At 41.6% G+C, this 12,059-nt stretch overlaps 1 protein-coding gene across 1 annotated transcript in view; it reads right to left on the bottom strand.

Moving 5' to 3' along the window:
• The window catches only part of zgc:66433 (uncharacterized protein LOC321250 homolog), a 207,884-nt gene extending 196,175 nt beyond the window's left edge, over positions 1-11,709 (bottom strand). The window contains exon 1 of the mRNA XM_068047120.1: positions 11,585-11,709. The gene's annotated coding sequence lies outside the window, so the exon portion shown is untranslated. The remainder of the gene's footprint in view (positions 1-11,584) is intronic.
• Between the last annotated feature and the right edge of the window lie 350 nt (positions 11,710-12,059).

The following is a 12,059-nucleotide window of genomic DNA, read 5'->3' as shown; positions in this document are numbered from 1 at the left end:
TTCCGACGTATTTGGCTGATCTGTCCTTTCATGTTTTATTTCACTAACGTTAGGTGACTTTTGTCTTTTAGTTCTGTTGCTTCTTCCTCTTCTTTAGACAAGAGTGTAACGCCTTATGCAAAGGATTCCACTATTGCTTGCAGTATAAATATAGATGGCCCAGCATATCCCCGACTCTACCATTATGATCAAGCCAGGGGATCAACCCTGGTTGAATGAAGAGTGCAGGAGGGCATGCTAGGAGCAACACCAGGCATACCTAAAAATGAGGTGTCAACCTGATGAAGCTACAACACAAGACTACTTGCGTGTCAAGCAGTGTAAACAGTATGTGGATAGACAGGGCTAAGTGATCCCACAACCAATGGAGCTGATCTAAGCTCTGCAGTCCTGTCATGAATGGTGGTGAACAATAAGACAAATAAATGGAGGAGGAGGCTCCACAAATATCCCTATCCTCAATCATGGCAGAGCCCACCATATCAGTGCAAAAGATAAGGTATTTGCAAGAATCTTTAGTACATCTACAACACTGGCATCTATCCGGCAATGGGGAAAATTGCCCAAGTATTTCCTGCACACAAAAAGCAGGAGAAAGCCAACCCGACCAATTACTGCCCCATCAGTCTCCTCTCGATCATCAGTAAAGTGATGGAAGGGGTCATCGACAGTGCTATCAAGCAGCACTTGCTCAGCAATAACCTGCTCACTGATGCTCAGTTTGGGTTCCACCAGGGCCACTCAGCTCCTGACCTCATTACAGCCTTAGTTCAAACATGGACAAAAGAGCTGAACCCAAGACGTGAGGTGAGAGTGACTGCCCTTGACATCAAGGCAGCATTTGACCGAGTATGGCATCAAGGAGCCCTAGCAAAACTGGAGTCAATGGGAATCAGAGGGCAATCTCTCCGATGGTTGGAGTTATACCTAGCACAAAGAAAGATGGTTGTGGTTGTTAGAGGTCAATCACCTAGGCCCCAGGACATCACTGCAGGAGTTCCTCAGGGTAGTGTCCTTGGCCCCACCATCTTCAGCTGCCTCATCATAAGGTCAGAAGTGGGGATGTTCATTGATGATTGCACAACGTTCAGCACCATTTGTGACTCCTCAGATACTGAAGTAGTCCGTATAGAAATGCAGCAAGACCTGGACAACATTCAGGCTTGGTCTGTTAAGTGGCAAGTAACATTTGCACCACACAAGTGCCAGGCAATGACCATCTGCAACAAGAGAGAATCCAACCATCGCCCCTTGACATTCAAAGGCATTACCTTCGCTGAATCCCTCACTATCAACAAACTGGGGGTTACCATTGACCAGAAACTGAACTGGAATAGTCATATAAATACTGTAGCTAAAAGAGTAGTTCAGAGGCTAGGAATCCTGCGGTGACTAACTCACCTCCTGACTCCACAAAGCCTGTCCACCATCTAGAAGGCACAAGTCAGGAGTGTGATGGAATACTCTCCACTTGCCTGGATAGCTACAGCTCCAACAATACTCAAGAAGATCAACACCATCCAGTACAAAGCAGCCCGCATGATTGGCACCCCATCCACAAACATTCATTCCCTCCACCATTGATGCACTGTGGCAGCAGTGTGTAACATCTACTGGATACACTGCAGCAACTCACCAAGGCTCCTTCGACAGCACCGTCACAACCTGCGACCTCTACCAACTAGAAGGACAAGGGCAACAGATGCATGGGAACACCACCACCTGCAAGTTCCCTTCCAAGCTACACACCATCCTGACTTGGAACTATATCGCCGTTCCTTCACTGGTGCTGGGTCAAAAACCTGAAACTCCCTTCCGAACAGCACTGTGGATGTACCTACACCACATGGACTGCAGCGGGTCAAGAAGGCAGCTCACCACCCCTTCTCAAGGGCAATTAGGGATGGGCAATAAATGCTGGCCTAGCCAGCGACTCCAAATCCCATGAACGAATAAAAAAACTTATAGCAGTGCAGTCTCAAAACCTGATTGATGGAGGAATTATCTAATCATTTCCATTCTAGCTGGAACTTGTGGTGCCAGTACATACAGCTTTTTTTTGAACAGTAAGTTATGGTGCCTTTTCTTTACACCCATGCAAGGCCTATAAGGCAACATGATCATAAAACAAAACACTCCAGATTCCCCACCATTACCAGGCGAAGACTGAATGTTGAGGTATCCAAACCTCAAAGGCAGCAATTTAGGAAATATGCTGCAGGAATTGTTGCTCCTCATTCATCCCGATTACATATGTGGTCCCACATAAATAATGTAGTGCTTATGTTACTGGAATGGTATTACTGAATCCTGGACTAATAATCCAGAGAACATGAGTTCAAACCCCACCAAGACAGTTTAAGAAATTGATTACATTAAAATTTAAAAAAATGATCTCAATAAAATTGACTATGAAACTGTTAGATTATTGTGAAAGATCGGTTACTTCATGATTTCCCTTTAGGGAAGGATACCTGCTGTTCTTACAGGTCTGGTCTATCTGTAGCTCCAGAACAAGCCAAGCTGTTCCAGCACAGCTACAACACTGGCATTGTCCCAACAACGTAGAAAATTATACAGGTTTGCCCTGTCCACAAAAAGCAGGACAAAACTAATCTGATCAGTTACTCCCACCCCCACCCTCCCCAAACATCAGTCTACTCTCAATTAGCAGCGAACTGATGCAAAGTGTCGATCACAGTGCTATCAAGCGGCATTTATCCATCAATAACCTGCTCACAGATGCTCAGTTCCAACAGGACCACTTAACCTGAGATCTCTTTGCAGCTTTGGTCCAACTTGGACAAAGGAAGGTTCCAGAAGTGAAGTGAGAATGACTACCCTTGACATCAAGGCAGCATTTGACCAAGTGTGATACCAAGCAGCCCTCTTGAAACTGAAGACAACTGGGGATTGGGGGAAAATTTGCCATTGATTAGAGTCATAATGAAAAATGGATTGTGGGACACCAATCATCTCAATCCTCTATTTAAGATTGTTATGACCAGGTGAGAAGGGGTCTTGGGGTTCCCTCTCAGTCTTTGCCTAGTTTCACCGTAACAGGATTTAACTTTAGAAACACCGTGTTTTTAGTTGCCCTTATTTAATCCTTGTTCACTGCTCCAATTGGAAGGCAAAGAAATCAGACCAGTTTCCTTAGATTTAAACAAGAAAGGTGGAAGTTTATTAATCTTAAACTCTAATCCAGTTAACGACGACTAATATGCAACGCGACCACACTAGCATGCATACGTGATAAGCACACACGCAGATAGAGACAGAAAAAGTAAAAAGAATAAAGGGGAAAAGTTTGAGGCACTATCTGTTAGTTATTTACTGTCCTTTGAGTTCAATGTGGAGTCTTTGCTTGCCGGTAAGTCCTGCTATTCATTGGGGCCCAGTTCATGCTTCAACTTGTTTCGATGTAGGAGTTTTTTCTCTCTTGAGGTTTACATGTCATCTGTGGGTCTAGTGGCTTGGAAGAAAGTGAGAGAGATACAGCCAGGAGAGAGGCTTGCTTGTTCCAGCTTCAGTTGCAAAACTGCCTTCTGTTCCTCTCTGTGTAGCACAAATGAAAAAAACAAGTTGGCCAGCAGGTCTGTCATGTGACTAACTGGCTTAACCACTTCTGCATTTGTGGATTGTATTGTCTTAGCAGGCCCTGGAATGCACTTCCTTTCACCTTCAATGGCTGGCGATCAATATCCATTTGGGTTAATTGGATCAAGGAATAGTCCTTAGTCTCCTCAAGCAGTGTCTCTTAGTATGCAAATATCCTTCCAGCCCAAATGTCTGGTGATCTCTTTAACAAGTCATTTCTTCACTCCAGCAACAGTTTAAAATTAATGTTCATATGATGAAATTAATATGCCTCATTCTTGGCAGCTGGGGGTCTGCATGACAAGCTGGAAAACTTTTCATTTGCCTTTTTGATTATATTTTTGATCCTGCCTACTACATTTTAGTGATCTATGTACATGGACCCCTATATTTCTTTGGACCTCCACTGTTCCTAGCTTTTCACCATTTAAATAATGCTCCAATCCATCCTTTTTTTGTTCAAAATGGATAACATCACTCTTATTTATGTGGAAATCCTTTTGCTTGTTTTGCCCACTCACTTACTCTATCAATGCCTCTTTGCAATTTTATGCTCCTGTCAACACTATTTCCAATGCTGCCAATCTTTGTCTTATTGACAAACTTGTATATAAGGTTCTCTATTGTGTTATCTAAGTCCTCAATAACCGTAGTGAATAGTTGAGGCCCCAGCATAGATCCTTGTGGAACATCACTAATCACTTCCTTTCTCTGTCCTGTCTCTGGCTTCTGCCACCGAACCAGGTCAATATTTTACCTTCAAATCCCTCAGCTTTCATTTTAGTTCACTGCTACTTATGTGGAACCTTATTGAATGCCTGCTGGAAGTCAATAGACATTCCTGTCTACAACTTTAGTTACATCTCAAAAAATGCAATTAGGTTTGTTAGACATGATCTTCCCTTTACAAATCCATGTTGGCTCTCTCTAATCAGCTCAAATTTCATTAAGTGCTGAGACACTCAGTCCTTAAATAGATTCCAATAATTTTCCCAGTTGTTATAATTCTATAATTTCCTGTTTTTTCTCTCTCTCACCTTTTTAAATAATGGAGTTGCATTTGCAATTTTCCATCTAAAGGGACAATTTCTGAATCACGAGAGCTTTGGAAGATTATGACTAAAGCAACTGCAATTTCCTCACCTACTTCCTTCAAAACCATAATCAAATGGTTCAAGAATCTTCTCAGGACAACTAACAATGGGCAATACATTGCCAGCCTTTCCAGCAATGCCCAGATTCTGAGAATGAAAAGAAAATGAGCTGACATGTCCTCTACCAATTGGCTCTGCCACTGGAAAATGGTGCAAGGTGACAGAATGCTTCCCTGAGCACTTTTCTCTTCCTTCCTGGCTTAAAATTGACAGGGGGAGGTCTGAACATCCAGTCTGATATGTCTGTGATATAACAGGCAAGTTCCGTTCAAAATTTCTCTTATTCGTAGAGTAGCACGGTGTCAAACATCATCACAACATCACAGGGTGATTTCCACGATGCATGCTCCCAGTGAGAAGCTACTCTGCTGGCAAAGGCAGCTTTAGGAAATGCCTGTCATGCAGGCTAATGGTTTTAATTGGCACTACATTTTTGGCACATACTTTTAATAATGACAAGTGCCTCCGTGACCATTTATATCCTGTGCTGCTACTTCAAATGCAAGCATCCTATAGGTTCGATTATACCACCAAGCCAATGTGTCACCCTTCATTCAGTGGCGCATGCAGTTGAACCCACTGGATGCTTGTATTTGAAGTGAATGACCTGGACTCTTACTCAAATATTTGCCAGACACCATAGGGGTTAAATTCAACTTCGGTGACAACAGGTTGCAAAACAGGCAGTACTGAATCATCCGCCCATTACACATCCCACCCAAGTTTCCTCACCATTGACTTTACGCCTTAGTCAAACTTAAATTTCACCTCCAAAGTCTGCTCTTGGGCTGTTGTGTATCAAAAATACATAAAGCGCAGGAGAAACAGCTGGGAGTAGAAGCCACTCTGACACAGGGAAGAATCTGAAAAAAAAATTCTAAATCTGAAAAAGTGATGTCAGAGGAGTGGTGAAGCCTGAGAAACTACAGCTCCGTGATTAATCTAATTTATAACTAAGTCAAGTGTATAATTTATTATATAATTAGGTTTAATGTTTAATTAATTCATCAGATCTAGGGAGATAAAATTAAAATTAACTAAATAGAGGATACTAACATCAAAGGGGTCCAGATTCTCATTAAATTAAAATCTGCTGTATATAAATAATAGAGTTAAATAGAGTAAGCAAATAATAAAGTAGAGGAGTTGATAAATAAAAACAAGAAGTGGTGCAGAGTAAAAGAGCAGGAACTGGACAAATTTAAAAAGGAGCTCCTAATTTTAATTTAATTTTGATCAAATAATTACAAAAGAAAACAAGGTTATATCAGGATGGCAGTGCAAGTGGAGTTGTGCAACTGCAACATGTGGAGATGTGTGGAGAGCATCACAATCCCAGACAACAATATCTGCAGTAAACATCTGCATCTCAAGGAACTTCAGCTCAGAGTTGTTGAGCTGGAGTCTGAGGTGCAGGCATTGCAGGGCATTAGGGAGGGGGAGAGCTACCCAGACATTTTGATCCAACAGGCAGTCACACCTTACGTTAGGTAGTGGTGCAGGTTCTGTTAGTGATCAGGGACAGGAGGGTGTGACTGTGAGTCAGGCAGGTAAGGGGAATCCAGGTACAGTGCTGGAGGAGCCTTGGCATTTTCTCTTATCCAACAGGTATGTGGTTGTTGTTCCCTGTGTGGATGAGGGCAAAGTCTGCAGGGTGGATGAGCAAACTGACCATAGCACCATAGTATAGGAGGCCATTCAACTGGGGACAGTGAAAAGGAATGCGGTAGTGATCGGGGGCAGTGTAGTCAGAGGAACAGGTACTGTCCTCTGCAGCTGTGACCAGGAGTTTCCACGGTTGTATTGCCTGGCTGGTATCAGGGTTAAGGAAAGGGTAAATTCAAAAGAAGCAAGAGAAATGTCAAGGCTATACAGCAGAGTAGTGATTTGTTAAAAATAAGGAGCAAGGGTCAGAAAGGGACTGAAAGCTTAACTAATGTAATATGGCATGAGAGAGTAAGGTGACATCAGGTAAAAAGAGAAAAAATGTTCAAGCTAAAGGCACTATATCTGAATGCATGAAGCATTCACAATGAGATAGATGAATTAATAATGCAGATTGAAATTAATGGGTTTGTTCTAATAGCCATTACAAAGACATGGCTGCAAAGTGACCAAGGTTGAGAACTAAATATTCCAAGATCCTTAACTTTTAGAAGAGATAGACAAAATGGAACAGGAGGAGGAAGAGATCTGTCTTCATGGTAGAAGACCCAAAAACATTCCAGAAATAGTGGGGAATGAGGAATTTACTGGTATTAGTAAAGAAGTAGTACTGGACAAATGAATAGGACTAAAGGTTGAGAAATCCCCTCGATCTGATGAATTCCATCCCAGGGTTTTAAAAGAGATAGCTACAGAGATAGTGGATGCATTGGTTTTGATATTCCAGAATTCCCTAAATTCTAGACCAATTCCTATGTATCAAAAGGTAACAAATGTAACCCTGCTATCGAAGAAAGCATGAAGAGAGAAAATGAAGAACAACAGGCCAGTTAGCCTGACATCAGTAATAGGGAAAATGGTAGAATCTATATGTAGGGACCTGGTAACAAGGCACTTTGAAAATCATAATAGGATTGGACAGAGTCAACATGGTTTATGAAAGGGAAATTGTGTTTGACAAATCTGTTATAGTTTTTTGAGGTTGTAACTAGTTAGGTAGATAAGGAGGAACCAGTGGGTTTTCAAATCAATAAGGTATCACACGAGAGGTTATTACACAAAATTAGGACTCATGGAATTGTGGTAATATATTATCATAGATTGGGCCTCAGCTATTTATGATCTGTACCAATGACACTGATGAGGGGACTGACTGTAAAGTTTCCGAATTTGCTGATGGTACAAAGTTAGGTGGGAAAGTAAGCTGTGACGAGGGCACAAAGAGGCTGCAAAGAGATATAGACAATTGGACAAGAACATAACAGATGAAATATAATGTGCAGAAGTGTGAAGTGCTCCTATTTCACATGTTCTTATTGTCAGCTGTGGCTTAGTGATAGCACTCTCACCTCTGAGTCACTAGGTTCCAGTTTTAAGTCCTACTCCAGGACATAAACACAAAAATCAAGGTTGACTGTCATGCAGTACTGAGGGAGTGCTGCACTGTTGAAAGTGCCATCTTTCGGATGACATGTCAAACTGAGGCCCTGTCGGTCCTCTCAGGTGGATGTAAAGATCTCACAGCACTGTTGCTCTGATGATGTCACTGAGGCACCTGTGCATGTGCAAAGATGCCTTCCCATTAGCGTCAAGAAATACCACGTTTGAAGAAGAGCATGGGGAGTCATCCCTGGTGTCCTGGCCAATATTTATCCCTCAATTAGATCACAAAACCAGATTATCTGGTCATTATCACATTGCTGTTTGTGGAATCTTCCTGTATACAAATTGTCTGTTGTGTTTCCTACATTACAACAATGACTACACTTCAAGAAGTATTCCATTGGCTGTAAAGCGTTTTGAGACATCCAGTGGTTGTGAAAAGCACTATATAAATTCAAATCTTTCTTTTTCTGTTCTTAGAACAAGCTGGGTTATTTGGTGTGAGTGAACCTGGTTTTTAACCATACATGATTAATAAATTTCATCCTTGAGACTTTTTTTTAAGGTAATCAGCATGTTCCCCTTAACCGTTTATGACCTCTAGTTTGAAAAATGTGTTAATTTTTCAGGATTATTTAACCAGTTATTTTGGTCTCTTTTGGTAAACCTATATAAATCACTAGTAAGAACTAAGCTAGAATATTGTGTCCAATTCTGGGTACCACACTTTAGAGAGGATGTGTAGAAAGGCTTTGAAGAGGGTGCATGGGAGATTTAGCACAATGGTTGCATGAATGAGGGAATTTAGTTATGTGGAAAGATTAGAGACTCTGCAATTCTTCTCCTTAGAACAGAGAAGGTTAAGGGAAGATTTAATAGGGGTGTTCAAAATTATACAGGATACTGATTTAAGATGACTGGCAAAAGAGCCAGAGGTGTTATGAGGGAACTTTATTTTACACAGCTGTTGTGATCTGGAATGCACTGCCTGAAATAATAGTGGAAACAGATTCAATAGTAACTTTCAAAAGGGAATTCAATATACTGTATACTTAGTGTTATGACCAGGTGAGAAAGGTGTCCGGGGGTCTGTTACTGTCTTCACCTGATGTTATTGTAACAGGGTTTATTTTTAAACACACTGTGTTTTGAGCTCCCCCTTTGTGAACCCTTGTTCACAGCTTTCCAATTATAAGGCAAAGAAACAAACACACCAGGTTTTCTCAGGAGAAAGGAGAAAAGTGAAATTTATTAAAACTTATTCTTAAACTCTAATACGGTTGACGCCTGCAGATATAAGACACACCCACGCTAGCATGCACACATGATACACACATGCAAATAGGAATAGAAAAGAGGAGAGGAAAATATAGTACAGAGGTGCTTGTGGCAAGATCAGAAGAGTTTCTTGTTTACTGTGCTTCGAGCTCATTTAATTGTAGGTAGTCTTGCTGTTCTTCAGGGCCCAGTGTTCTTCTTAAACCTTGTTCACGTAGGAGACTTTTCTCTCTTTGAGGTTCATGTGTTTTCACAAGATTCAGTTGTGTGAGAAAGAGATGGAGGCAAGCAGGACTGGAGAGGAGGTTCTGTTCCCACCGGGAGCACACGGCTTTCTGAGTTCAAATCTTTTGTTGGAAGTTCAAATTCAAACCTTCCAACACTCAGCCAGTCTTGTGACCAAAACTGGTCTGACCACTTCCTCTGTGAATTGGGGAAGCAATGACTGGGTCTCCATTGTTCCAACACTGTCGGTTACTATGCAAATATTTTTCCAGTCAGGGGCTTGCAATTTTAATTTTTAATGTTCATGTGGCGAAATCAGCAAAAGGGAATTCAATATACTGTATACTTAGAAGGAATTTGCAGGCTATTGGAAGAGAACAGGGGAGTGGTGCTAACTGGTAGCTCTTTCAGAGAGCCAACACAGGCCTGACGGCCCACAGTCCTTCTGTGCTGTATGATTCCATGATTCTTACAAGTTATTGGGAACTTTTTTTTTACAACTTGTAACTTGCTCCCTTTTGTTCTGAATTTATTTGTGGAGGTTTTAGAGTCATAGTCATTTACTGCATAGAAGGAGGCCATTCAGCCTATCATGTCCATGCCAGCTCTCCACAGAGCAATTCAGTCAGTCCCACTCCACCACTTGATACCCATTCCATGAAATGGGGCTGTGATTTTTGTGTTTGCGTTTGCATGTCTTTTGCCAGCATTTCGTACCACCAGAAACAAAGCCACATTTGTTAGCAAAGTTCAAATGGTTAATTCCCGGAAGCTGTGCTATTTCATTTGTAGCATTACATGTTCTGTGGAATAGTGTAATTAATTGTCAAGGAGAAATTACCATATGTGACTGCAAAAAATTACATGCTAACTGTTAAATGGTAACTATAAATGGTTGTCATGCAGCATCTTAAAAATAGCCTTTATACCCACCTAAGGGGAGGAAATGACTTCTCTTTCAACTAGCTGTAATGAAACTGTAAACTTATTTATAAAGAACACATTTGTGATTCAAGAATTCACTGCAACTCATGTGGAGAGAAAATCTTTTCTGAGTGTAATTACATTCAATTAAACTCATCAAATGCCCTCGTGCTTCTCTCTTATCCTGGAAACTTCTGGAAACGTTAAACCGAGTCCCCTGTCTGCCCTCTTGGGTGGATGTAAAAGATCCCGAAGCACTATTTTGAAGAAGGGCAGGGGGCTTCTCCCCAGTGTCCTGGACAATATTTATCCCTCAACCAACATCACCAAAAAAAAAAATGGTCTGGTGATTATCGTGTTGCTTTTAGTGGAATCTTGCTGTGCACAAATTGGTTGCTTCCTTTAGTACTTATGGTAAAGCAATTTGGAGCATCCTGAGGATGTGAAAGGTGCTATATAATTGCATGTTCTTTTTTTCACATGTTCATGAACTGGGCTTTCATTTATTACGAGCCACACTGTATGTTTTGTGTCTCCTAAAGCACCACCTAACAAGCCCATACGTATCACGCTCTTCGCTACATGTTATCTACAGTCATTGATAAATCACTTCCCTCCTTGCTCCTGCCCACAGAGTATTCAATGGCTGAGCCATCACACTGAAGTCCTGGCCTCACATGCACTCTTCTAGAGGGATAACTGGACATTAATCAGGATGAGGTTTTCCCCCTAGGCTGGGAATGCAGTGGCTTTTCACCAGGGTATTTCATCGATTGGCGGTGATTGATACTGTGCTGAGCAAACATCCAGGGTCCACAGCAATAAGCCCAGATATCCACTGTCTGGACACTGCTGCCAAAGTCCCAACAATTAACGGCCACCCCAGTAACGAAGCTAATGATCACTCATCAATTTCAGGGAAACTGACACGTCTTCACGGTCACACGATTTGTGTCACAATGCAGACCATTTACTCGGCACTCGGACTGTTCTGTTTATTGTGCCCCACTGTGCAAACATGGACAGCAATAAATAAATCAGTACGTTTCTTAAATGTTTCCCAATTTGACAGGGGAATGAGTTTATGACCCGATCTTTTGCGTATCTTATGCTGAACCTGTGTCCAATATTTACAGAGAATCGTGAGTCAGTCCGCTATAATTTATTACTACCGTTTAAAGTCAAATATTTCAGCATTTCAACAGCGTCCACACAGACTTCAAAAGCTCAACATTGCCAGCGAGTATCACTGTCGAAGTCCACTCTACACGGATACATTATTCTCAGATAAGGGAGTTTGAGGGTCAGTCGCTGTTAAATGAAACACAATTGCAAGAAAGTCAAAAATGCCTTACTGTTGCTGGAATCTTATCTCCCCGAGGCGTTTTCTTGCGATTTTCCTCCTTTATTTATCAATCTATAATAAATGTCTTGCTTGCTTGCCGGAGTTCTTGTGTTTACAGCTCCCTCTCCCTGTCTTTTCGCGTTTTAGCCGATGCGATCAAACAGTTAATCTTATTTGGAGCCCCCCCCCCACGCCCTGTCATTTTCCATATAAGGGGTGAACTAGACTATATGAAATCACCAGAGCAAGTCGAGCCCCAGCAAATAACAGAGGATTTATTGTGTGGTGAACGGGAGTTTATTCCTCCTGTGGTAACCATTCCAGATCATAGTCCATTCGGTGGCAACTACTGAACGCATACACATGCAAACCATGTGTTGTAGCAATGGAACAACTCGAATATATGTGTCTAAAGCAACAACAACTTGCAATTATATAGCGACTTTAACGTAGTTAAAAAAAAGTCCCAAGGCGCTTCAGGGCAG

Source organism: Heterodontus francisci, chromosome 15 (genome assembly GCF_036365525.1).
Source record: "Heterodontus francisci isolate sHetFra1 chromosome 15, sHetFra1.hap1, whole genome shotgun sequence".
Lineage (NCBI taxonomy): Eukaryota > Metazoa > Chordata > Chondrichthyes > Heterodontiformes > Heterodontidae > Heterodontus > Heterodontus francisci.
This window is presented reverse-complemented; position numbering and strand designations above follow the sequence as displayed.